Source organism: Bos taurus, chromosome 24 (genome assembly GCF_002263795.3).
Source record: "Bos taurus isolate L1 Dominette 01449 registration number 42190680 breed Hereford chromosome 24, ARS-UCD2.0, whole genome shotgun sequence".
NCBI lineage: Eukaryota > Metazoa > Chordata > Mammalia > Artiodactyla > Bovidae > Bos > Bos taurus.
Genome location: NC_037351.1, coordinates 49,782,739 through 49,810,643, shown reverse-complemented (window position 1 = coordinate 49,810,643; position 27,905 = coordinate 49,782,739). Strand labels below are relative to the sequence as shown.

Below are 27,905 nucleotides of genomic sequence, written 5' to 3'. Positions count from 1 at the left end.
TAGCATTAATAAATACCTATTGATTTAAAAAATGAAGTGAAAAGCCCATTCTACCTAATTTCCTAAAAGGCCCTTTTGAAAGTAGATGGAAGGATGCTCCATCCATCCTTGGTGAGAAGGTAGCTTCTCACCGCTGCTATGCATCAGGCAGGATGAGAAAGGAAGGCAGAGCAGTCTTATTTGCAGTTGCCGAAAGGTGGTGTTCGTCGTCGATGGGTGGATAAACAAAACGGGACACATCTATGCAACGGAATATTATTCGGCCTTAGAAAGGAAGGGCATTGGTTCAGTCTGATCCCAGCGGCGGCCGCAGCGGCTCCTGTCTTTTCTGGCTCTCCGCTATTTCCCCTTCACTTCTAGAAACGTGGTCACCAACGAGGCTGCCTGTGGCGTCATCACAGTGTTCAGCGACGTGAAAGTGTGTAAGTCGTCTTCACCAGAGGATGTGAAGCAGCACAAGAAGAAGGTGCTCTTCTGCTTGAGTGAAGACACGAACCTCATGCTGGAGGAGGGTGGGAGTTGCTGGTGGGTGAAGACCTCAGACGATGCCACCCCACTGTTGTCACGGGGCTGCCATACAAGGATGTAATGCTACCTGTGAGACCAGGGAGAGCAAGAAGGGGGCCTGGGAACCCTGAGTCTGCACCCCTGAAGAGCAGAGCGATCTGTGCCAGCTCCAAGGACACTGTTGAAGAGAAACTGATGGGGATCAAGTATGACCACAAGCAAACTGCTCCGAGGAGGTCAAGGACCACTGCACCCTGGCAGAGAAGCTGGGGGGAGGTGTCCTTATCTCTTTGGAGGGCAAATCTTCCTGAGCCCCCACCAGCCCCCTGCCTGGAGCATCTGACAACCCCAGACCTGCCCACAGGGTTGCAGGCTGCCCACTTCCTGCCAGACTTGGGGGGTGCGGGGCAGGGATCCCAGCAAGGGGAGGGCAATCCCTTCACTCCAGTTGCCAAGCAACACCCCGTACCTCCAGGACCATCCTCCTCCCTCCATCCCTGAAGGTTCTGCCCGCCTCCTCAGACTGTTTTGATCTTCTGATTTCTTCTTGTGTTGAAGTAGCTTAAGCTCAAACAGGAGTATGTGGGGGCAGGGGGGTGTATGTTTTAACCCCCCCTAATTCTCACCTGTTCCTCCCTTTTCCTGTGCTGCCAACTTCTAACAGCAGTGACTCTGGGCTTGTGTGTCTAGCTCTGTATATAAATGCTGTGTTGTAGAGATGCCCGCTCCCCGTGGCCCCTGGTCCCTGTGCCTTTTTCCCCTGGGTCATGGCCACTCATGACAGTAGGACTAGGAAGGAACTTTCAGTTAAAAACAGACAAAACACAAAGGACATTCTGACACACGCTCGTAAACACGGATGAACCTCGAAGGCTCACGCTGCGTGAAATCAGCCAGTTATAAAATGACAGATCTTGTATAATTCTACTTAAGAAGGATCTACAGGAGTCAACTTCATAGAGACAAAGCAGAAAGGTGGTTGTGGGAGGGAAGGGAGAGGAGAGAGTTGTTCAGTGGATGTAGAATGTCAGCTCTGCTAGATGAGAAGTTCTGGAGATGCGTGGTAGTGATGGTTACCCAACAATGTGGATGTGCTCAATGCTACTGAACTGTACATTTCAAAATGGCTAGGATGGTCAACTTTATATTATGTGTGCTTACTTGCTCCATTGTGTCCAACTCTTTGTAACCCCATGGACTGTATGTAGCCCACCAGGCTCCTCTGTCCATGGAATTCTCCAGGCAAGAATACTGAAGTCGGTTGCCATTTCCTTCTTCAAATATTATGTGTATTATGCCACGATTTAAAAAAAAAAAAAGCTCTGGAGAAAAAAGGGTAGGGAAGATGTCGTGGTCAAGAGCATAAGCTTCAGCCTGACTCAGTCTGGGTTTTGAGTACTGGTGTCCTGTGTCACCCTCTCCCCATGTTTACCGGCTGTGTGAGCTTTCATTGTTGTGTTGTTGCTAAGTCTGGCTCTTTTTACGACAGAGGAGCCTGAGGCCCTCCCTCCAGGCTCCTCTGTCCATGGGATTACTGGAGTAGGTTGCCATTTCCTTCTCCAGGGGACTTTCCCAACCCAGGGATTGAACCCATGGCTCCTGCATTGTCAGGCGGATTCTTTACTACTGAGCCACCAGGGAGGCCCTTATGTGACCGGGTCTCCCGCATTGCGGGCAGATGCTCTACCATCTGAGGTACCAGCGAATCCCCTTATGTGACCGTAGACAGTTACTTCATCTCTAGATTTAATTTATCTGTAAAACAGGGGTAAGAAGCTATCATATCAACAGAGGCTTGTTCGTGGGCTAAAATGAGACCATGTGAACTGTATTAGTTGGTGCTAATCCCGTTGCTAGGAGAAGGTCTTATCCTTGGAAAGCCTCAGTCCCAAGGGCAGTCTGGGGTGAGAGGCCGAAGGGCTGGGAGGGCTGCTGTGGGCGCTGACTCACTGCCTCCAGCCCCTGTATGCGGGCGGCCAGCCTTGGGTAGGGTCCTCTTGCCTAGAGAAGCCCCAGCATTGGTGGAGAAGCTCCAGGGCTATGCATGTGCTTTTCCTCTCTCAGGTGTTGGGAGGGAAAGAACAGAAGGAGGCTTACAGTCCTGGCTTTGTGGACCCCCTGTCACCTCAGATCTTCAGCCCTGGTGCTCCAGACCTCTTACAACTGTGGGACTCCCCGATTGCATGGGGAGGAGCATTCCGCCTGGACACCACTAACAGGACTGTGTCTGGCTTTCGTCCTTCTGGCACTTGGCAGGTGTCTGCAGCGGGCTTCCCTAGCTGTGGCGAGCTGGGGCTACTCTCTGTAGCGGTGCACGGACTTCTCATCGCCGTGGCTCCTCTGGTTGTGGAGCGCGGGCTCAATAGTTGTGGTGCGTGAGCTTAGTCGCCCCACGGCATGTCGGATTTTCCTGGACCAGGGATCCAACCCGTGTCTCCTGCATTGGCAGGTGGATTCCTAACCACTGGACCACCAGCGAAATCCTCTAATCCATTTTTTTTTTTTTTTTACTATCATCAATCCCTGTCTTGGATTCTGGTGGTGGTTTCCATGTATAACCTGTTCTTAGACCCTAAAAACAATGCTGGGATATGGGATTTAACAACCACTATTACAATAAGTGAAAGTGAAGTCACTTAGTCAAGTCTGGCTCTTTGTAACCCCATGGACTGCAGCCTACCAGAGTCCTCCATCCATGGGATTTTCCAGGCAAGAATACTGGAGTGGGTTACCATTTCCTTCTCCAGGGGATCTTCCCGACTCAGGGATCCAACCTGGGTCTCCCGCATTGTAGGCAGACGCTTTTACAGTCTGAGCCACCAGGGAAGTCTACTATTACAATAGTCCAATAATAAATCAGTTTTTTTTTTTTGTCTGTCTTCTCTGCCAAAAGTATTCCACATCCTCTCCTTTTTCTCTGGTTGCTTCCTCTTCCTCCTTCCTCCCTCGCTTCACATCCCTTAACCTCCTGTAATCCATTTTTACTAAAGGCTCTAGGGACTGCCCACCGTGTTAACATCCCTGAAATCTGACTGGCAGTGTGAAATGAAGCGCCACTCAGCGGGCTCCTGGGGTTACACAAGACTCAGCAGGTAGAGAGTGCTTGCTGTGTGGGGCAGATGCTACAGGTATCGGCCTGAACTGTGCTCAAGTCACAATGTGAACCATGGCAGAAATCTGAAACTGCCTGAATGCCGGCCAAAGAATAATGTGCCCAGGGCTGTAAGTAACACCAGCGGCCCTGGCACGGTAGCCTGTATTTAAGACGATGCAGCCAAGTGCCCGCCAGATAATTAGTCAGGCTATAACTGAGTTCCACTTTATCTCACTCAGTAAGTCAACTATTGGCTCGATGCTGGAGTTTAAAACCTTGCCTCACGTTTCTTGTGATTTGCCGGGTTGTGGGAGGCAGGGGGTCAGTGGTCACACTTTTCTGATGAGCTATGTTTATGCGTCTGTGTGTTTTTTCCTGTGAAGTTACAGGACGCCTTAAGAAACGGCAGTTTTTCAGTCAGTCAGTGTGGTAAACAGTGGTTAGAATTTGGGTTTGTGGCACTGAGATGTAGATTCACATGCAATTGTAACAAATAATACAGGACGATCCTGTGCATGCACGCTCAATCGCTTCGGTCGTGTCTGACTCTTTGCGACCCCATGAACTGTAGCCAACCAAGCTCCTCTGTCCATGTGATTCTCCAGGTAAAAACACTGGAGTGGGTTGCCATGCCCTCCTCCAGGGGATCTTCCCCACCCAGGGATTGAACCTGCATCTCCTGTGGCTCCTGCATTGGCAGATGGGTTCTTTACCACTGAGCCACTGGGGGAGCCCAGGGTGATCCCATGTACCCTTTAATCAATTTCCCCCAATGGAAATATCTTGCCAAACTATAGTACAACATCACAAGCAGGCTTTTGTCATTGATACAGTCAAGATACAGGACACTTCCATCCCAACAAGGATCCCTCTTATTTTTATAACCACACCCATCTCCACCTGCCCCCCAGCCTTTAAACTCTGACAACCACTAATTGGTTCTCCATTTATAACTCTCTCAGAATATTATGTGTGGAATGCTACAGTTTATAAACTGTTGGAGTTGGCTTTTTCCCTCAACATAATTCTTTGGGGATTTATTTATGCTGAGTATATTGATAATTCCTTCCTTTTATTGCTGAGTTATTATTTCATGCTGTGAATGTACCATAGTCTAACTATTCACCCATGGAAGGATATCTGGGTTATTTCTGGTTAACGGCTATTACAGGAAAGCTGCTATAAACATTGGGCTGTAGGTTTCTTTGTGTGAAGGTCAGTTTTCATTTCTGAGAAATGCCCAGAAATGCACTTTCTGGGCTGTATGGTTGTGCATGTCTAGTTTTTTAAGAAACTGCCTGATTTTCCCAATGAATCAGTTTCTCTATATCCTTATCAATATTTCAGATTATTTTTAAAATAAACTTTTATTTTAGAACCATTTTAGATTTACAGAAAAGTTGTGATGTTAGGGTTCCCTTATACCCTATACCTGGTTTCCTGTCTTAACATCTCATGTTGTTATGCCACATTTGTTACAACTAATGCTGCTGCTGCTGCTAAGTGGCTTCAGTTGTGTCCGACTCTGTGTGACCCCATAGACGTCAGCCTACCAGGCTCCCCTGTCCCTGGGATTCTCTAGGCAAGAACACTGGAGTGGGTTGCCATTGCCTTCTCCGTGTAACAACTAATAAACCAGAGGAGATCAGCCCTGGGATTTCTTTGGAAGGAATGATGCTAAAGCTGAAACTCCAGTACTTTGGCCACCTCATGCGAAGAGTTGACTCATTGGAAAAGACTCTGATGCTGGGAGGGATTGGGGGCAGAAGAAGGGGACGACAGAAGATGAGATGGCTGGATGGCATCACTGACTCGATGGACGTGAGTCTGAGTGAACTCCGGGAGTTGGTGATGGACAGGGAGGCCTGGCATGCTGCGTTTCATGGGGTCGCAAAGTTGGACACGGCTGAGCTGAACTGAACTGAACTGAAAAACATGAGAAGTCTGTACTTTACTTGTATTCCCTTAGTTTTTACCTAGTGTCCAGGCTGATGCTGGTGTAGCTGGTGGGTGGGGATTGGGGAAGCCCCAGGTTATGGCAGAGACTGCAGGGGAAGGGGAGTTGGTGAGGGGATCCCTGATGGGGTGAGACACAGGAGATGTAGGGATGTTCGTGGAAGGGGCAGACTGTATTCTAAAATCCCTGGTGTCAGAAGTGTCTTTCCTTTCCTGAGTCTTCTGGAAATATAGCCCTCTAAAAGCACCTCGATAAATCACCTTGTCATCAGATTTTCCACTTCCTTAGCTGTTGAGCAAGTTTGGCTTATAAGGATGAAGGCCTTTCATGTGCTTTGGCAGTTGGAGGGGAGGGAGGCGATGAAGAGGTGATGCCTTGAGAGATAGCCCTGAAACCAAGAGGGTTGTTCTTAGCTGGGCTGGTGCCTTAGGGGTTAGCACTCTAATGAGCAATTTATCAATGCAGCGCTGAATAATTCAGAGTGAACAAAAAAAGCCAGCCAAGGCCCCATGTGGTCCTTCATATAAATGCAATATAAATACCATAGAACCTTGCTTTATGTGCAGTTTTACCACTTTTCTCTAATGGTTTATTTCTGAATTGTTGGTTTAACCTAGACTGTAAGCCCTCAGGGCAGCAGTGGCCTTTACACATAGGTTTTTACAAATGATAAAGTGTTTTTGCCTCACAGACGGGGGCAGATGGCAGATGGGCTTGGCTTTATTTGTTTTGGAGACCTGAATGTTCAAGTTATACATATTGCTTTAAAAAACCGAAAGGAGCCCTAGGCGTAGGAGATAATCTCTTGACTGTGGGTCATCGCCTGTCTCAGCTGGGGAAGCAGGAGAAACAAGGGCTTCTTGGAGGGCATGGGATCTCAGACTAGATCTTAAAGAGTCGGTAGGATTTGGGTCAGGACAACGAGGAGGAAAGTGTTTCCATGACCTTTCACAGGGTAATCCAATTCTGATTCGTATGGCTATTTGCCTCCAATGACTTATTTCTCATCTGCTATAAATCGAGTCTCTAGAAGTTGGACAGTTGACAAATAACCTCTAGATCTAGTGGGTGATTGAATGTTATGGAGCAGAATGGGGAAGTGAAGGCGGATGAATGAAATGTGTCAAGGGACCTTACACCCACTGCTTTAGTAGCTTAAGCCTTCTGATTTCAGAGGTCAGTATTAGAAAGGGTCATACCTGTAAACCATCCTCAGTCCGTGGAGACGTGTGATACCAGCACTTTGCAGGAGGTCTGTGGAAGTGGTCATTTTACAGGGAGACAAAAGGAGAGGGAAGCTTGTGCAATACCCAGAAAGAATTTTCCCCAGGAAATGGTAAATTCTTCAGTCTCTGTTCAGACATTCCCGTTGGGGCTTGCTTGCTAGGGTAGCGATCACTGAAAATGTGCTTAGGGGATTTAGTTAACTTGTGTAGGTCTTTAATATCTTTTCCAGGGAGTTCTTCCTTTAAGACTTTCTTGGCATCTTTTATATTCACTTAAAAGATAGATACTTTGGCCGCTTGATGCGAAGAGCTGATTCATTGGAAAAGACCCTGATGCTAGGAAAAATTGAAGGCAAAAAGAGAAGTGGGTGGCACAGGGTGAGATAGTTAGATAGGATCACTGATTCAGTGGACATGAATTTGAGCAAACTCCAGGAGACAGTGAAGGACAGGGAAGCCTGGTGTGCTGTAGTCTGTTGGGTCACTGAGAGTCAGACTCGACTTAGTGACTGAACAACAACAAAAGATGGAAACCACTGACTTAGTATATGTGTCAGGATTGGCAACTCTTTCCAAATTAAACAAAAATTGCTATTGGAGACTGTGATCTTTGTACAGTGAAATGTTATGCACTTGTACTTGGTTTTTCTAAAGATGGAAATGTGTAGGTCATCGCTGGGGGAAGCTCCAGTGTCCCCTTTCACCTCTCCAGAGCCAGCATTGAGTCCTCATCACTGCTCTTTTCCTGAGACGTGTAAATCAACCTTATCTCCCAATGAGGAATCTTACACACTCAAAACTCTGAACTAATAAGTGGTTTCTCTTGGTAGAAGTGAGAAGGGGAGGTATGGAGGGAAATTTTATTTCATATTTTATGAACAAAGCAGTTCAAATTTTACCTATTTGCAATGAGCTTGTAATTCTTAAAGTTCTAATAGATTAGAGAAAATATACCAAGTTAACTTCTGTTTAAGCATCAGGTTAAACAAAAATTACAAGTTTGATCATATCTGTCTTTTCTGTGGCTTAACTGAAAAACTAAGCATGACCATTTCAAAAAATAATTTGAGTTTCTGTGACCAACATTACCTGTCAATCAGGTGGACCCACATGGGGGATCACTCAAAAAATGTGTGGCCAGGAAGTCCTGTGCCCAGATTCCGGGGAAGATATGAATGGCATGCTACCTGATACCTGGCAAAAGGTAATGACTGCTCTGGTGACTGATAACAGGAGGACAGTGATAAGTTGTGAGAGTTTAACCATCACTTTGGGAGAAAATGTATGTTGATGAACCATCCAAACCTTGGAGTGCAGGAGGGCCATCAACCAGCCTGAGGGACCCGTTTACCATCTTCCATCAGCCGTTTCCTTACTCTGAGTGGGCAGATCGCTGGGAGAAGGAGCATCTGGCTAGCTCTGATTTCCCACTGATTTTAAATGTTAATCCGTGGCATCCGGTAGATGTGTGTCTCCTGTGCTGGTTACCAGTTAGCCTCCCAGGTCTGCAAACTTGCCGCTATCCCCTCTGGGATCTCCCTGCAAGTTGGGGATCATGCCCAGCACACCAGAGACCCTCCAGAGCCCTGCCAGGTAACCGATGCACTGTACCCTCTCCTGATGGAAGTGGGGTGGGGGACAAAGCAAAATGCAGCTCATGATACATCAGCACTGAGTTGACTCCTGGTCTTAACGTTTCTTAACTTGGCCTTGGCTCCAACAAGAAGGCACATTTTGTACCTGTCCCTCTTGATAGAGGACTTCCCTGGTGGCTTAGACAGTAAAGAAGCTGCTTGCAGTGCAGGGGGCCTGGGTTTGATCCTTGGGTTGGGAAAATCCCTCAGAGAAAGGCATGGCTACCCACTCCGGTATTCTTGCCTAAAGTATTCCATGGACAAAGGAGCCTGGTGAGCTCCATGGGGAAGCAAAGAGTTGGACATGACTGAGCAACTAACACTTTTCTCTTGATAGAAACTAAATTTAAAAAAAATCATCGTAATATGAAAATCATATTAATGTTATTAAACAGATCTAATGCCACAGGAAAAATTGGATCACAGACCATGTGTGTAAGGTACATAGATATCTTATGGAGGGGACCTTTTCCTTAAATGAAAGTCCTGTTAAATGCAGCAGGGTGTGCTCAGTTGTCAGTTAAGCTACCTGTCTTCCTCTGGGGACTCACCAGTGGCAGGTGGGATGTGTTGGCATCCATGCCAGTAATGTCATTGGGCAGGCCAGGGTGTCACCACTTAAAGAGTTTACCACCCATAATAAGTGCAGATTTTAGGAGGCACATTTGAGGCCTGAAATAGAGGGTGAGGGGTGAGACCTAAGTACTCCTAAAGATCACTAGAATACAAGTAATAATGCAAAAGTTATCCTGGTTAGGAGTGGTGAAGCCCCGATGGCCAGCTTCTGCGGTCTGAGTCCTGCATGAACATCTCTTGTCTTCTTCATCTAAAACCTAAAACCATCACTACAAACCATCTTGTGGTTTCAGGCAGAAGAGAGACACATGGTTCCCATGAATTTTTCTTTGCCTGGTATGTTACACCTGCAAAGGTGTGAACTACTTTGCTGTTTGTGTTCAAAACAGTAGGATTCTAGAAGAAAAATAAAAACACTAGTAGGATTCTGTTCCTGCCCACATGGCTAACGTATGAAGTTGTGCAGAGTTTGGTTATGGAAGGGAGGTTAGAGGCCATCTCACCTGTGTTTTGGGATCTCAGAGCTCATCTGAGTTTGCACGAAGCTCACGCCTCCTCTCTCTTCCTGTTGCTGATGTAAGCAGAGTATCCACCTGGAGTCGAGGCCGGCCCCGTGGCAGCTTGAACAGTCCTGGTTTGTGAGCGGAGCCTGGTCTTTGCTGAATGAAGTGCCTTTTCAGAAGGAGCTGCTCAGACCAGGGACCCTGTTTTTTTGTTGGGAAAGGTGCTTAGAGTTCTATCAGAAAGCCGAGCGGAGCGTTTCCCACAGTATCAGGCTCCCGGGCTGCTCTGGGCCCAAAGATAACGAAACAAGATAGGAAGGCGGACCAGGATTGTGTGCCCCAGGAGAGGTGTCTGGAGCCGCTGCCAGGGGTTCCCCTCCTCCCTGAACCTGATAGGTTGAGAAAGTAGAGTGACCTTGCAAATGAGGTGTGCACGCTGGAACCCTGCCTGGGAGGGAAAACCCAGAACAGGCACACGGCCCCTGTTTGTGCATCTCCTGGGAGAGTGGAGGGAAAGACATTGTGCTGGAAAGACATCTCTCTGAGTGAGCAGGGGCCAACTGCGTGCCTCACTCCAGTGTTCCATCGGGGTGGGCTTGTCCTCATGCATTTCTTTTCCTCTGTAGGAGGGTAACCAGATGGGATGGGGAGGAAAGGAGTAAATCTGAGCAGCCTCTGCTGGGCTTCTCATTCATTGGAGGCCTCCCTCCGTGAAGGCTTGGATCAACTGGTGTCTCAGACAACTTCGGCAACAATCCATTTCGGAAAGATCTGCAGGGGGCACTGCGTTCCATGATGTCATTTTTGTTATCAGTTGCAGTTGCGTGAACGCTGATGGAAAGAATTGTTGAAATATGAATAGGGATCTCTGCCCAGGGCCCTTTGCTTTGCCTGGGGATGTTGCTGTTAGTCCCTGGGAACGTGAGAGGGAGAAGCTGCCCTGGAGAAGCTAGAATGGATGGAGCGGGGTCAGCGTGAGATGCTACAGAGCCGGAAGACGCATTTTGCAGTCACTTGGGTGGTGCTCTGCTGACCTCTGGGTTGCAAATGGTACTGCCTCAGGAAGGGTGGTGGAGTGTGCGACCTAGGAGTTCCTGGACCCTCCATAGTCTGATCGGATGTCTTTCTGCATCGGCCCATGAAGGAGCTGTACCTCCGGGGTTGATGTGATGTGGTTGACGGCTTCTGGGATATGCCACAGATTTTCTGATGATCTGGGGTTTGCCTTCTCTCATGGGTTCCTTGAGGCTGTGGCTGAGCAGTGCTGGCAGTCATATACTGAATTTGTTCTTTAAAGGCAAGGTGTCCTTTAAGGAAAGGCTGGGCTCATGAGGAGATCACATGGGCTTCCCAGATTGTTTAACAACATAGTAGACTTTCTTCTGCTATCCTTAACTGACAGCATCAAAAACTGGGCACAGGGATCCCTACTTTGGGTGTTGATGACATTCAGCAGTATGCTAGCGTTTGGCAGGGACTTGCTGGGGTGGGGCGGTGAGGGGAGGTTCTGAAGGGGGTTTTCCTCATGCAGTTGCTGTTGAAGAATGTTAGGTGCAGAGAGACGAGAACCTGATTCGAGAGAGTTTGGTTCAGGCAGACAGGTTCAGAAAGGGGCCTTTCCTACATGATGAAACCCAGGAAAACGAGAAGGCGTGAAGCCGCCTTGCCAGGGTCACCTCTCGGGAAATATGACAGCTGGAAAGGTGGCCATCTGCCTGGCACACAGGCTACCTGGCAAGTGGTCATTTTCATAAGCAAAAAAAAAAAAAAAAAGATGCCAAACCAGTTTAGCAAAAATCTCGTGGCCCTGTCCTTAACTCGTTTCCTGTCTCCCAGCTTCCTCAAGTGAGCACCTTTTAATTCTTGAAAACAACCCCCAAACCCCTCATGTCCTCTTTTTTCCTTAGACGCTTTCACCTCTGCTTTGGTTTGGCAGCTGGGAGGGCCTCCTGTGCCCGGAGCGCTGTCTCCCAGCGTTCAGGTCCCTGGCACTTTGTGTCCTGGCCGCCCCACGGTGGGGACTCCGTGCAGAGCTTGATGGTCTCCATGGACGCTTTCTGGGGTCACTGCTATCTCTACTCTAGGGGCTGAGGGACGCTGAGGCATGGCCCGTGGCAGGCAGGGGGAGGGCTGTGTGTGTTCTGCAGCCTGAGTTTGTGAGAGAATGTGGGATGTAAGAGCAGCAACTCTTGTGCTCCTGGAGACTTTCAGGGGAAGCACACTGACGGAAACCGCCCACCCTGGCCATGCACTGGAGTGACCGTTTTTGTGAGTTATTTTACGACAGGAGGTCCTGGTAAGGAACAGGGAACTAACAAGCCACCAACGGAGAATTCAGCAAAGGTCAAAAGGAGACACCGTGTCCTACCACTTCCCAAAATCCTTCTTGCTGGCTTCCATCTTGGCTGAGCAATGCGTGTGCCACCAGGAAGGACCCTGAATCAGAGTGAGTGGCTAAAACGACAACCTGGAAACTAATCCCATCACCATACAGCCACGTGGCAGAGCAGTCCTCCTGTGTTCTCTTACCCTCCTGCTCGCCTCCCAGGTGCCCCTTCCCAATAAAATCTCTTGCTTTGTCAGTACATGTGTCTCTTCAGACAGTTCATTTCCAAGTGTTAGACAAGAACCCACTCTCAGACCCTGAAGGGGGGTCCCCCTTCCTACAACAAACCAGGTCTTATTAACACCCCCCTTCCTCTGAATCCCTTCCTTGTCTGTGGTCTAGTCTTTCAGTTGAATGTGTAGGTCTGTGCTTTCCAGGGGAGAGAGGGGAGAGAGTGTTCGTTGTTTAATGAGTTCATCTTTTTTCTCAGTCAGACTGGGAGCTCCACACGGGGGCAACTGTGGCTGTAGTGCCTGAGCTTGCCCCCCATCCGTGAGGTCTGTGCTCTGAGAGGGACCCAGACACACTGAAACGCATCTTGAGAAGGGTGGCGAGGAAAGCAGGAGACCAAAGCGTGGGAGAGATGGTTGAGCTGTTTCAGGGCTTTTTCTAGAGAACCCGTTCAGGATGGGTTGGTGTGGGTGGCCACTGGCTGTGAACACTGACTTCAAATAGTCTGGAGCTCAGCGTGGGACCAGGAGTTGGGGGGCACGGAGAGTGGATGTTACTGAGGATGTTCTCTGTGCCAGCCCTTATGACCTGTTATTTCCTCTCCCCAGTCACAGCTGTGACTAGTGGGTGAACATGTCAGAGAGATTCCAGCCCAGTCTAAGACACAACTTCCGAAAGACTCGAATGGTCCATACAGCTGCCCCCTGGCACTCCCACTGCAAGAAGTTTTCATGTGGGGACTGGCTGACCTTTCGTGGAGAGTAGTCCTGCTTCATGGCTTGTCCACAGGATGTATTCAGTTAAGGACCATTCTTTCCTAAGATAGTCCTTACTTTGAGGGGATTAAAGTGTCTGTTCTTTTGCCAATGGTCTCTGACATTAAGTAAATATTAACTGGTCCATGGATTCTCTTTTAAGATCAGGGCTGCCTCCCAAGACCTACCTGTAAGACCCCTTTCAACACTGAGTTCCTATGGCTGTAACCTCTGTAAAGGTAACTCTTAGAGAGCCTAGAATATAGCCTTGCCCTCTGTGGATGGCTGCTAAAAGTTAAAAAAAAAAAAAAAAAAACCACAAAGCTGCTCATATGAAATAGAATTTCCTGGAGAGCAGTTATCCTGAGTTGATCCCAAGTTAGGAATATCGAGGCACACCTGGCAGACCCTGCTGTTGCTTCTGCTTCTGTCTTTACATTGGATGTTCTTGCCTGATGGTTCATCCTTAACTTGGAAGTACTGATCTTTGCATGCTGTGTTTAACCTGTTTTCCCATGAGTGTGAGAGGATCCCTTCTCATTCCTGTCCATGTCATCTGTGGTTGCATAAATCTCGTTCAATTTATGGCTCTCCAAGACCCTGCTTCATTACATTAATTCATGAGTGTTTGTCCCAATTCTGCAAGAGTGGATAAAGTTTGAGCAGAAGAGTTTCTGCCACCTGAAGCTCAGTCTTGAATAAGGCAGCGGCAATGCAGGTTCAATCCCTGGGTCAGGAAGATCTCCTGGAGGAGGAAATGGCAACCCCCTGCAGTATTCTTGCCTGGAGAGTCCCGTGGACAGAGGAGCCTGATGGGTTACAGTCCATGGGATTGCAAAGAGCTGGACACGACTGAGTACTCAATACAAATAAGACTGGATAGGATTCACAGCAGGGCAAGAACAGGTGCTGAAGAGGGCGCAGGAGCTTGTGTCTACTAGGATCTGGAGTGTTCTGAACAACGGGACTTGGAGGACCTTGAAAAGTGGGCAGTGGCAGAAGTGAGGTGATGTAGGTGTGGAGTAACATGAAGGCCTGGGCATGGAGAACAGTGAAGAGGCTTTCTTGGAGCAGGAGGTTCATGCTGGAATGTTCCACCAGGGAGGTAAGCCTGTGTTGGTGAGGTGGAGGGGTGGGGAACTGATGTGACGTGGGCAGAGGAGGTCACGGCTGTATGGGAAGCCGGGGCTGTGACCGGGTGCTGGGCTGTGACCCTCGGGCTCTGCTGCCGTCGAGCTGGGTGACCTGGGATGGCACAACCTCTCTCTGTTTCCGAGGTTTCCTGGCTTCTAAGTTTAGGCCCAGCCTTGCAAAATGGCTGTGAGGGTCAAGGAGGATAATAAGCAGGTGGAAGCACCTTGAAAATGTCAGGGCGTTGAAATGTATGAAAAGTTTTCTGCAGGGACCGATATCATTACTTATCTGAGTCAGAAAGTGGAGGGAAGCAACTTTTCTTTTTTTTGTTGTTCATTTTAAAAATATAGGGAGGGAGGGATACATGTTGCACCAAAACACATGCCTGATTTCTTAGGTCTTTCCGAAGTTCAGGGGAGATCTGCCTGTGGTTAGCTATGGATTTGGTTAACTTGACTCTGAGGCTGACCATATCTTATCCAGGGTCTGTTTATTTTCAGAAGTGAATGACTGCTGTAGACAAACCTGTTTTACTTCCTTGGGTGGCTACCCAGGGTAATGAGTCTAAACTTGCTTTGTCTCTTGTGGTTGTTCATCTTTACGTGTGAGAGGAGCTGGAGAATGCACAGGCTTTGTGTAGCCAGCTCTTCTCTGGAAGTGCCCAGTAACGATGAGAGTAACAGTGGATGCCATGGTGGTACACGGGCACGTCTACGTTTAATCTGAACTTCATAATGATTCATACACATTACCATTCCTAACCTTGTTCTTGTTCAGTTGCTCAGTTGTGTCCTATGCTTTGCAACCCCATGGACTGCAGCACTTCAGGCTTCCCTGTCCATCACCAACTCCCGGAGCTTATACTCAAACTCATGTCCATTGAGTTGGTGATGCCATCCAACCATCTCATCCTCTACCACCCTCTTCTACTTTTGCCTTCTATCTTTCCCAGCATTGGGGTCTTTTCTAATTGACTCTTGTATTAGATGGTCAAAGTGTTGGAACTTCAGTCCTTCCAGTGAATATTCAAGGTTCATTTCCATTAGATTGTCCTTGCAGTCCAAGGGACTCTCAAGAGTCTTCTCCAGCACCATGATTTGGCACTCAGCCTTCTTTATGGTCCAACTCTTCATCGTAAGTGACTGCTGGAAAAACCATAGCTTTGACTGTACAGATCTTTGTTGGTAAAGTGATGTCTCTACTTTTTAATATACTGTCTAGCTTTGTCATAGTTTTCCTTCCAAGGAGCAAGTGTGTTTTAATTTCATGGCTGCAGTCACCATCTGCAGTGATTTTGGAGCTCAAGAAAATAAAATCTGTTACTGCTTCCACTTTTTCACCTATTTGCCATGAAGGGATGGGACCAGATGCCATGATCTTAGTTTTTTGGATGCTGAGTTTTAAGCCAGCTTTTTCACTCTCCTTTTTCACCTTCATCAAGAGGCCCTTTAGTTCCTCTTTGCTTTCTGCCATTAGGGGTGGTATCATCTGCATATCTGAGGCTACTGGTATTTCTTCTGGCAGTCTTGATACGAGCTTGTGCTTTATCCAGCTTGGCATTTCTCATGATGTACTCTGCAGATAAGTTAAAGAAGCAAGGTGACAATATACAACCTTGATGTACCCTTTAATCTTTCTGAATTTTGAACCAGTCCATTGTTCCATGTCTGGTTCGAATCATTGCTTCTTGACCTGCATATGGGCTTTTCAGGAGGCAGGTAAGGTGCTCTGGTATTTCCATTTCTCAAAGGATTTAAGAAATTTAAAATTTTAAAAGAATTTATGACAGAATTTAGCAAGAGGCAAAGTGATAGTCCTATTAGATTAGGATGCTTGTGAGGCTTACAAGTGGATGGGTAAGAGGATGCTGTGCCCTGAGAACTTAGTGGGCTACAGTTTTATTATCAAAGGAAAAGTGGGGAGGGGGAAAAGACTTTGTCTTTTTTGACATCATACTTCCATTATCAGCTCCTCCTCCTGGTTGAGAAGGGGAGTTTTTCTGTCCCTGTGTGGTCAAGTTAGGTCCACAGGTTGTTCTGTGTGTGTGCACAAAGTGTTTCCTGCTGCTGCTGCTAAGTCGCTTCAGTTGTGCCCGACTGTGTGACCCCATAGACGGCAGCCCACCAGGCTCCCCCGTCCCTGGGATTCTCCAGGCAAGAACACTGGAGTGGGTTGCCATTTCCTTCTCCAATGCATGAAAGGGAAGTCGCTCAGTCATGTCCGACTCCTAGCGACCCCATGGACTGCAGCCTACCAGGCTCCTCCGTCCATGGGATTTTCTAGGCAAGAGTACTGGAGTGGGGTCCTGTTGCCTTCTCACAAAGTGTGTCCTAGGGATCCTTAGCTGACTGGGCTCGCTGGGCATGCTGTAGGTCTCATGCCACCACTGTGTTAGTGTTTGGGGGCATGTCCTGGGCTTCTGTTGCATGGTTTTGTTGCTAAGCGAGCCTGCTTGGTTTTGGGCTTAAGCAGACCTGCTCTCTTGAGTGATCATTCACTTACAGGGGTCTCTCCCATATGTTTTCTACTTACAGTCCCGCAGTGGGATGAACCGTTTAATCACTTACTTTGTCCCTTTGCTCTGTCCCTGTGAAATTCACCAATGTGTGAACAAAGCCCATGTGTTACTTTCCAGTGTGATGTTATTTTTGTTTTTTCATTTTGTGGAGTACATGCTTTTGATGGACACCAACTAATATACATAAATTTGACATTGATTCTATGTAGGTTTTAAGAACCCTGTACCAGAACTTACGAAATGATTACTTTGGCTTTTCTGAGTCTTAAATTCAAGGAATAAATCACAGTAAAAGGCAGGTTCTTTGGTCATTTGGACCTGTGGGTGGTTTTGCACATGGATCACCTAGTCTCATGTGGTTTTTAAAAAAAACTGTACTTTTTATACATTTGATCTGGCTGCTGAGTCCCAGCGGTGGCATGTGAAGTCCTAGTTGTTGCGTGTAGGATCTTGTTCCTCGGTTCCTCGACCAGGGATTGAACCTGAGACCCCTGTGGACCACCCAGAAAGCCCCTTCTGATTGGTTCTTACCTGGGGAGGCTTGTGATGTCAAGACCTGTGGGTGATCAGTCTTGGCAGTGATCGAGGTAATGAAGGCTCTCAGCTCCTTTCTGGTCTCAGTGCTTAAGGTTTCAGTCAGATCTGAAATAACCATCACCCCCAAAGCTGTCCTTTTAGTCATGCCGGCAGCACCGACACCTCATTTGCTGGAAGACACCTGTCCTCTTTCATCTCTCTCCATTCAGGAGGGGTGCCTTTAGTTTCTTAACCCAGACTCATCATCCCTGAATGTTCTGTGCAGGTTCCAGTGAGGGAGTGCTTTCTTGGTGGGTCAAGCCTTGGGACACTCAGGGAAGCCTCGGAGATTCTGTAAGGGAGCTTATGCTGTGTGGTTAGGCAGGTGGCTGCAATTCTTTGCCTGCCACCTCAGCAGGGAATACGGGCGGTGCAGCCAGGACACGGGATCTGCAGGCCATGCTATGCACCGAGGCCCCGAACCTCGAACTTCTGTGCAGCGTGTCAGTCTGCAGCTGAGGAACTGCAGCCCAGAGAGCAGCTCCTCGTTATGATGACTCAGCCCTCCTGTGTGCATAATTCTTCATTCCAATTACCGCTCTCTGCGTGCCGCCAGCTTTCTTAGATCAGAGGCCAGGGAGGCTTTGAACTGACTGGGTCTTCCCCTGGGACATGAGCTCTCCGGGGCGGGGTGGGGCTGGTCTGGTGTGTCCTTGGAGCTGGAAAGAGGCTGGGGAAGCTGTGACCCAGGGGCGGTGGGATTCAGAATGGATCCTTCCCCACAGAAACTGGACCAGGTGCCAGGTCAGGGGGCTGATCTCTCACATCCCTTGAAAAGTTTGTCCGGTGGTCCAAAACAGAGTTCTCTAATACAGTCCAGTCCTAGCTCTGCCCAGGCTTTTTTTTTTTTTTAAGCAAATCGGAGTTTAAGAAGAAAGGAAATCAGCACATATTGAACTCTTAATAGAACCAAGTGTTTTTCCTGCATGGTCTTATTTAATTTGCGAGAAAGGTTTATCCTCATTTTACAAGTACTGGAGTCCATACTTTTATTTGTGACACTGAAAATTTTCTTTTATTGGGCTTCACATATGTATATAATTTTGGTAGGGAAAAACAATGAGCTAAATCAGCAAATACAATATTATAGTTTAAAAAAGGAGAACAGTAATGAATGAAGTCATAGTAATGTCTTTTTTTTTTTTTTTTGCCAAAAAGGAAGTGCATCACATTAAGAAACACTTGCAAATGGGTGGACCCATGAGGTTCAGAGTGTGCTTTGCACGTGGAATGATGGTGTTGAGGTCACTCAAGCTTGGAGCCTATATTTAAAATTAGATCTGTCTGACATCAAAGACCACTAGTATCCAGAAGGCCTGATAATACAATTTTTTTTTCCTGATAATATAATTTGAGGATTGTATCTTGGGTCATGATCCTTGGGATTTAGACCCTTCACAAGGGAGCAGAGACCCAAGATGACTGACACCTTAGGGTGAAGTAGGGGAAGAACTGGTGGTGTCCACTGTTTCTGGGAAGAGTTCACTGTGGGTCACGGGGTGATGGAAATTCTTTATCCTCAGAATATCAGCCTGGCGTGCCAACCCTGAACTAGGACATCTTGGCATGTTTCTTTTTTGGAGCTGTTTTCACTGTGTGTGGAGGTATGGTGAGTCGGGGGGAGGTGAGGGGATTAGGAAGAACAGTAAGGCAAAATTGAACCCTGGAATAAAAATGGAACCAAAATCTCTCTAAACCAGATCCAAGGAAAGGCTGGAAGCCTGCTTAGGAGATAGCACTAAAGGCAGGCATCCAGGGGTCAGAGGCAAGCTCCTGAAAGCTAGACTTGAAAAATTAACTTTAAAACCTGATGCACATACTTCCAAATGACTGTGAGCCTTTTGGGGGCACAGACCAGACTGTGTGTGTTTATATATGGACGCGCCCGAAAGCAGAAGTACACAGGGGGCTGCAGAGCTGCAGTGTAGCTTTCTCTCTGCTTAGGCACCGTGTTATTTTCACACCTGTCAGTGCTGGTAACTGTTGCCTCCTGTTGTCTACCTCTCAGGACCCTAGGGTTTGGCAGCATAGTTACTGAGCTCCTTAGGAAGCGGATCCCTAAGTATTTCGTGTTCATTAATATGCCAGATTTGGGCGAGAGATGAGGCATGGAGCAGGGCCTTTTCTAGAGAAGTTTCTGGTGCTGTGCGGGAGATTAAATCCACAGCTACAGGGCTGTGCAAGGTGCTGAGACAGAGGCCTGCAGAGGGCTCTGATGAAAGGCATCTCGGTGAACCATGTCAGGGAAGGCTTCCTGGAGGAGGTGACGCTTGATCCGAGACTTAGAGGACACGGTAACTAGGCAGAAAAGGAGTGTTCTGGACAGTGGGAACGGTGTATGAGAAATAAAGCAGAGTGCGTTCAGTGAAGTGGCAATGGTGCAGGATGTCTGGGGTCTCGGCTCGTTGGCTCTGGGATCAGGAAATGTCTTATAGGCTACCTAAAATGTCTGGACTTTACCTGAAGCAATGGGGAGCCATAAACGGATCTTAAGTTTAATTTCCACCACTAGGAAATAGGGTCCCCGAGCATGGCGGACAATGTCTGTTTGGTTGACAGCTGTATCCTTGGGACCTCAAATGGTGCCTGGTGCATCGGGAGGACAGTGAACTTCATCACCTTTGTGTATTCAACAGACCCATGTGCCATGCACTGGGTTGGAGGCATTAGCAAGGGGGCTCACCAGGAGGTCTCTGCAGTAATTCACGTGACTTAGGAGAGGGCAGTCGTGGTGATCAGAAGACAAACCCGCTTTGAGAGGAGCTTCAGGAAAACCTGCAGACTCACTGCGTGTGGCAGGTTCAGGGGAAGAACTGAGGTTGACTCCCGGGACTCTGACTCAGACGCTTACAGAGGGAACCCAGTGTGGCAGGAAGGGGCAGGCGAGGGTGGAGAGTTGTGAGGGGCAGGTGGGGTTTGACGAGTCTGTGGAACAGCTGGTGGTGCCGGCCTGCGAGCTTTAGACATTGACGTCTAGAGCCCAGGAAGGCATTCCAGGCTCCACAAGGGGATATAAGGTTTAGGCGGGATCAGGTAGAGTGGAAACTACGTCAGCTGTCACTTCCCGGAGTGTGGAGGAGGAGACAAGGCGGTGGCCCCAGTGGAGCCCTGTGCAGTGCTGGGGCCCAGGGGCAGGGGGTGCGGCGCAGGGCCCGAGGGAGGGGGCGGACTGTGCTCCTGCTGAAAAACAAAAGCGCAGAATCAGATGAAGTAAAAAGTCTGCCCCTTCCCTTTGCCTCCTTATTCCCTCCCTGGAAGTAGCTGCAGAAGACATTTCGTCCTGTATCCTTCCAGCTGTTTTCTGTGCCTAAACAAGCCTAAATATGTGTGCCTTTTATTTTTATCCAGAGGGATTTGACTTTTATAATGTCCCCTTCAATTCTATGAGTCTGTGATTCATGCAGAAAAGCATTTAAAGAGATCCCGTAAAAATACAGGTTGAGTCTTATGGCTGATTGATCCAGATTTAACACCCCATGGTGAAAGTACAGTATTATAAATGTTAGCCAAAACAGCAATGTCGAGATGATACAGTGGAGTCTGTGCTTCTTCACTACCTGTGAGTACACACGGTGGCGGGTGCACAGCCCCCCACCCCCGCTCCCTGGTCCCTTCCTGCCTGCTGTTGGTGTTGTGGGGTACAGTTCACTGAGGTTTCCTGGCTGCGCTGAACTAAGGCAGGTCCATGCAGCAGGAATTCCAGAGGCTGTGAGAACAGCTGAGGGCAGGACCCGGGTTTGCTTGTTGCTAGCCACCTGTATGTCCCTTAGAAGAAAAGGGCTTCCAGAGTCCTTCTTCTTGGCTAGCAGGACTCTTATCCCTGGCTGTGTAGCCTTGCTCAGGTGACTCCACCTCTCTGGGCCTTGGTTTTTCCATCTCTAAAATGAGAAAACTTGAACTAAGATCTCTACGGTTGCTTCTGCCACAAGCGTTTCATCATAGCTCTCCCATCTACCTGCTGTGGGTTAGACTGAGTGACGGTGGAGCATGAAAGTGTATTGACAAAGACCACATGCTATGTAATTTGCCGTCAATAAATCATAATTAAACTGAGCTACTGTCTTACATCACCTTTTCTACCTTCTAGGGAAGTGGCATGGTAATTTGTATAGTGGGAAGGGCTGCCCCTTTAATTAAAAAAATGAAGAAAAAGATATTAAAAAAAAAAGGAAAAGAACAGAGCCATGCAGAAAGTGTTTTGAAGTGTATTGGATTTTGGTAAATGGTTTCTTCCATCAATGTCACAGGCGCCTGTGAAGGCCAGTGGTATAACAAGTCTGGAGATTTAATTAGAATGGCTTTCGAGTTTTTAAAACACCACTTCAGTGGAAAACCATCCATTTTTTCCTCCTGATCTGCCTCAGGATCCTTCAAATGATGTTTGTTTCCTTGTTTGCAGAAGTCTTTTATTCTTGGACCACCACTGTCGAGTTAAATTCCAGCATCTTATGCCTTTGGGTAAGATTGCTTGGATAAGAGATTTTGTTGTTGTTAGAATGCATTTTTTAAAAAAAGAAATGGAAAAATACACTTTTTATGAAGAATGAAATATTTACATTTTGAAAGCTCTTCCCATCAGCATTTTTAATTTAAATACCTTGCTTTTGGGGATGATCCTAGGGGATTGTTGCTCTTAAAACTTTTAAATAAGACACTTGAATGTAGGTCACTTTGCAGTCATTGTAAGTGTCACATCCTGGTAGGAGCTTCAACTTCCCTCTGTGCTGAGAAAGATGGTAAAATTGCAGCCAGAAATTTTTTTTTAAATTTTAAAAATTAAAAAATTAACTGTTACTGGAGTATGGTTACTTTACAATGTTGTGTTGGTTTCTCCTGTACAGCAAAATAAATCAGCCATACATACATCCTCTCCCTTTTGGACTTTCTCCCCATTCTGGTCACCACAGGGCATTAAGGAGAGCTCCTGTGTTCTACACTGTGTTCTCCTTAGTGATCTATTTTATACAAAGTATCAATAGTGTATATAAATCCCAATCTCCCAATTCCTCCCAGGCTTTCCCCTTTGTATCCACTCATTTGCTCTCTACATCCCTTTCTCTCTTTCTGCATTGCAAATAGGATCATCAGTACTGTTTTTCTAGATTCCACCTGTGTGCATTAACGTACGGTATTTGTTTTTCTCTTTGACTTACTTCACCCTGTATGAAGTCTCTAGGTCCATCCACGTCTCTACAAATGGCCCAAGTGAAAGTGTGGGGTTTGTTTAGCTGAACCATGTGCATCTGTTAGGTTCTATCTAGGTGTGGCAAAGGGCCTTAATAATTTATAATATGTATACTTCTTCCTGTAGGCACATTGGCATCTAATCTAGTGTTTCACTGGGTTGAAATACCAGCATCTCCCTTCTTCCTAGGCCAAGCTTCTGTCACTGAAGAATACATTGCTCTTCCCCTTAGGTCTCTTGAGGGTCATTTCTGGGTTTATTTGCTGTCATTCTGCACGTATGTAGCCCATGTAGAGCATCTTCCAGAAACCTCTCTTACATTTTCCATCTAAGTCCTGTTTGTGGATGGAAGATGAAACACGCATGTCGTAAAGGCCCAAAGTCCCGTCACAGCTGGGCCTCCAGCCAGCTTCCTCACTGTAAACCAAAGAGTTTGGGTGAGAGGTGATGATGCTGTCTGACCGAAGGATTCTCCTGAATGCCTGCTGTGTGCTCAGTCCTAAACCAGACCCCGTGGGAGCTGCGACAGGGCCGAAGATGCTGAGCAGGTCACCTTGAGCGTTCTAGGCGTGTCCGTAGCCAACAGTAGGCCAGGGCTGCACACCGTCTCTCTATTTGCACATTACGTTCTCACTTTACCTCCTGTCCTTCCCGTGGCGCCTGTTAGGAAAGGCTCTTCCCGGGGACTTCCCTGGTGATCCAGTGGTTAAGACTTCGCCTTCCAATGAGATTGTTTTCCATGATGTGTTGTTATAAGATATTGACTATAGTTCTCTGTGCTCTACAGTAAATAAAGCTTTGTTGCTTATTGCATATCTGTTTTTTAAAAAAAATTAGAAATGTAACATTCTATACATACTAAGTTAAACAAGTGGAATCAAAATGTCATAAATTTTTTAGTTAGGAAAAAATTAATAAGTTTTCTAAGATATACATATTATACATACTATTTATATATATGGATACAAAAGCTTTTCTATAGTGCTTGATAAAGGCTTGAGAAAGACCTTTAAAAAAAGAGATGGAGAAATAGGAAAACATAAACTAAATGAAATGTGAACACTGAATATGAAATAGAAAAACTGAAACAACTGGATAAAAGTAAAAAATCATCAGACAGTCCAGTTGTTTTTAAATATGGCTGCTCACTAGAAACATATCTGGAGCTTTGGAGAAAAAAAGCAACACCTGGCCATTTGTGCTTTTCAAAAATTCTAAGATAATTCTGATAAGCATCTGGATTTTGAAAAGTGATTACAGATTTTTCTATTAAATGGCAGTTTTGGTAATATAGAGTTTTTCTGTTGACCAATCATGATACAATGCTATTAAGTGAGTAATTGTTACATAATCACAATAGTGAAAGATGTTTATCAGTTTTCACAATCAATAGCCAGAGAAAAAAATAAAAGATTATTACAATTGCAAGCCATAGGAAACATGATTAACCTAAAAATGTAAAATAATTACATACAGTTTGGAGGGTCAAGCAGAGTGATGTGGAAGTGCAAACCTGCACATGTTTTCATCTACCCAGCCAGTCTGTGTCTTTTGGTTGGTGCATTTAATCCATTTACATTTAAGGTAATTATCAATATATATGATCCTATTATCTTTTCTTAATTGGATTTATTTTCTTTCAGTTCAGTTCAGTCGCTCAGTCTTGTCTTGGCAACCCCATGAATTGCTCGCCAGGCTCCTCTGTCCATGGGATTCTCCAGGCAAGAATACTGGAGTGGGTTGACATTTCCTGGAGAAGGAAATTTTACCCAGGAATCAAACCCGGGTCTCCTGCATTGCAGGCAGATTCTTTACCATCTGAGCTATGAGGGAAGCCCAATCAACTGTACTCCAATTGTACTCAGCTATTATCTCTTCAAATATTTTCTCAGGTCCTTCCTCTCTTCTCCTTCTGGGACCCCTATATTGCAAGTGTTGGTGTGTTTTAATGTTGTCTCAAAGGTCCCTTAGGCTGTCTTCACTTTTTTCCTTTTTGTATAGTCTGTTCTGTGGCAATGATTTCCACCATTCTGTCCTCCAGGTCACTTATCCATTCTTCTGCCTCAGTTATTCTAATACTGATTCTTTCTAGTGTATTGTGCATCTATGCTTGTTCTTTAGTTCTTCTAGGTCTCTGGTAAACATTTCTTGCATGTTCTCCATTGTTTTTCCAAGATCTTGAATCATCTTCATTATCATTATTCTGAATTCTTTTTCTGGAAGATTTCCTATCTCCACTTCATTTAGTCATTTTTCTGGGGTCTTATAGTGTCCCTTCATCTTAGACATAACTCTCTGCTTTTTCATCCTGATTATCTCTCTATAATGTGGTTTTTGTTCTAGCCACTGTGGGATTGTGGTTCTTCTTGCTTCTTCTGTCTGCCCTCAGGTGGATGAGGCTAAGAGGCTTCTGTAAGCTTCATGATGCGGGGAACAGGGTGGGAAAAACTAGGTCTTGCTCTGGTGGGCAGGGCCTTGCTCAGGATTGCTTTAATCCAATTATCTGCTGATGGGTGGGGTTGCACTCCCTCCCAATTAGTTGTTTGGCTAGAGGCAACCCAGCCCTTTGGGATTGGAATGAAAATGGATCTTTTCCAGTCCTGTGGCCACTGCTGAGTCTTCCAAATTTGCTGGCATATTGAGTGCAGCACTTTCACAGCATCATCTTTCAGGATTTGAAATAACTCAAACTGGAATTCCATCACCTCCACTAGCTTTGTTCGTAGTGATGGGCTTTCTAAGGCCCACTTGACTTCACATTCCAGGATGTCTGGCTCTAGGTGAGTGATCAGACCATCGTGATTTATCTGGGTCGTGAAGATCTTTTTTGTACAGTTCTTCTGTGTATTCTTGCTACCTCTTCTTGATATCTTCTGCTTCTGTTAGGTCCATACCATTTCTGTCCTTTATCGCGCCCATCTTTGCATGAAATGTTTCCTTGGTATCTCTAATTTTCTTGAAGAGATCTCTAGTCTTTCTCATTCTGTTGTTTTCCTCTATTTCTTTGCATTGATCGCTGAGAAAGGCTTTCTTATCTCTTCTTGCTATTCTTTGGAACTCTGCATTCAGATGCTTATATCTTTCCTTTTCTCCTTTGCTTTTCGCTTCTCTTCTTTTCACAGCTATTTGTAAGGCCTCCCCAGACAGCCATTTTGCTTTTTTGCATTTCTTTTCCATAGGGATGGTCTTGATCCCTGTCTCCTGTACAGTGTCATGAACCTCAGTCCATAGTTCATCAGGCACTCTATCAGATCTAGCCCTTAAATCTATTTCTCACTTCCACTGTATAATCATAAGGGATTTGATTTAGGTCATACCTGAATGGTCTAGTAGTTTTCCCTACTTTCTTCACTTTAAGTCTGAATTTAGCAATAAGGAGTTCATGATCTGAGCCACAGTCAGCTCCCGGTCTTGTTTTTGCTGACTGTATAGAGCTGCTCCATCTTTGTCTGCAAAGAATATAATCAGTCTGATTTTGGTGTTGACCATCTGGTGATGTCCATGTGTAGAGTCTTCTCTTGTGTTGGAAGAGGGTGTTTGCTATGACCAGTGCATTTTCTTGGCAAAACTCTATTAGTCTTTGTCCTGCTTCATTCCGTATTCCAGGGCCAAATTTGCCTGTTACTCCAGGTGTTTCTTGATTTCCTACTTTTGCATTCCAGTCCCCTAAAATGAAAAGGACATCTTTTTTGGGTGTTCGTTCTAAAAGGTCTTGTAGGTCTTCATAGAACCATTCAACTTCAGCTGCTTCAGCATTACTGGTTGGGGCATAGTCTTGGATTACTGTGATATTGAATGGTTTGCCTTGGAAACGAACAGAGATCATTCTGTCATTTTTGAGATTGCATCCAAGTACTGCATTTCAGAGTCCTGTTGACCATGATGGCTACTCCATTTCTTCTAAGGGATTCCTGCCCACAGTAGTAGATATAACAGTCATCTGAGTTAAATTCACCCATTCCAGTCCATTTTAGTTCGCTGATTCCTAGAATGTCTATGTTCACTCTTGCCATCTCCTGTTTGACTACTTCTAATTTACCTTGATTCATGGACCGACATTCCAGGTTCCTATGCAAATTGCTCTTTACAGCATCAGACCTTGCTTCTGTCACCAGTCACATCCACAACTGGGTATTGTTTTTGTTTTGGCTCCATGCCTTCATTCTTTCTGGAGTTATTTCTCCACTGATCTCCAGTAGCATATTGGGCACCTACTGACCTGGGGAGTTCCTCTTTCAGTATCCTATCATTTTGCCTTTTCATACTGTTCATGGGGTTCTCAAGGCAAGAATACTGAAGTGGTTTGCCATTCCCTTCTCCAGTGGACCATGTTCTGTCAGACATCTCCACCATGATCCGCCCCTCTTGGGTGGCCCCACATGGCATGGTTTAGTTTCATTGAGATAGACAAGGCTGTGGTCCATGTGATTAGATTGACTAGTTTTCTGTGATTATGGTTTGTGTGTCTGCCCTCTGATGCCTCTCACAACACCTACCGTCTTACTTGGGTTTCTATTACCTTGGACATGGGGTATCTCTTCACGGCTGCTCCAGCAAAGCACAGCCACTGCTCCTTACCTTGGACGAGGGGTATCTCCTCATAGCTGCCCCTCCTTACCTTGAACGTGGAGTAGCTCCTCTCAGCCCTTCTGTGCCCACGTAGCCACCGGTCCTTGGATGTGGGGTTGCTCCTCTCAACTTCCAGATGTTCAAGCTGGTTTTAGAAAAGGCAGAGGAACCAGAGATCAAATTGCCAACATCTGCTGGATCATGGAAAAAGCAAGAGAGTTCCAGGAAAACATCTATTTATGCTTTACAGACTACGCCAAAGCCTTTGACTGTGTGGATCACAATAAACTGTGGAAAATTCTGAAAGAGATGGGAATACCAGACCATCTGACCTGCCTCTTGAGAAACCTGTATGCAGATCAGGAAGCAACAGTTGGAACTGGACATGGAACAACAGACTGGCTCCAAATAGGAAAAGGAGTACGTCAAGGCTGTATATTGTCACCCTGCTTATTTCTTATATGCAGAGTACATCATGAGAAATGCTGGGCTGGAGGAAGCACAAGCTGGAATCAAGATTGCCGGGAGAAATATCAATAACCTCAGATATGCAGATGACACCACCCTTATGGCAGAAAGTGAAGAGGAACTCAAAAGCCTCTTGATGAAAGTGAAAGAGGAGAGTGAAAAAGTTGGCTTAAAGCTTACATTCAGAAAACTAAGATCATGGCATCTGGTCCCATCACTTCATGGCAAATAGATGGGGAAACAGTGACGGACTTTATTTTTTGGGGCTCCAAAATCACTGCAGATGGTGATTGTAGCCATGAAATTAAAAGACGCTTACTCCTTGGAAGGAAAGTTATGACCAACCTAGATAGCATATTCAAAAGCAGAGACATTACTTTGCCAACAAAGGTCCGTCTAGTCAAGTCTATGATTTTTCCTGTGGTCATGTATGGATGTGAGAGTTGGACTGTGAAAAAAGCTGAGTGCTGAAGAATTGATGCTTTTGAACTGTGGTGTTGGAGAAGACTCTTGAGAGTCCCTTGGACTGCAAGGAGATCCAACCAGTCCATTCTGAAGGAGATCAGCCCTGGGTGTTCTTTGGAAGAACTGATGCTAAAGCTGAAACTCCAGCACTTTGGCCACCTCATGGAAGAGTTGACTCATT

At 46.3% G+C, this 27,905-nt stretch overlaps 1 protein-coding gene and 1 pseudogene across 2 annotated transcripts in view; both read left to right on the top strand.

The window, feature by feature from the left end:
* LOC112444150 (cofilin-1-like) overlaps nt 1–22,993 on the top strand; it is a 33,895-nt pseudogene extending 10,902 nt beyond the window's left edge.
* The window catches only part of MYO5B (myosin VB), a 334,939-nt gene that overhangs the window by 14,366 nt on the left and 292,668 nt on the right, over nt 1–27,905 (top strand). The window lies entirely within an intron of this gene.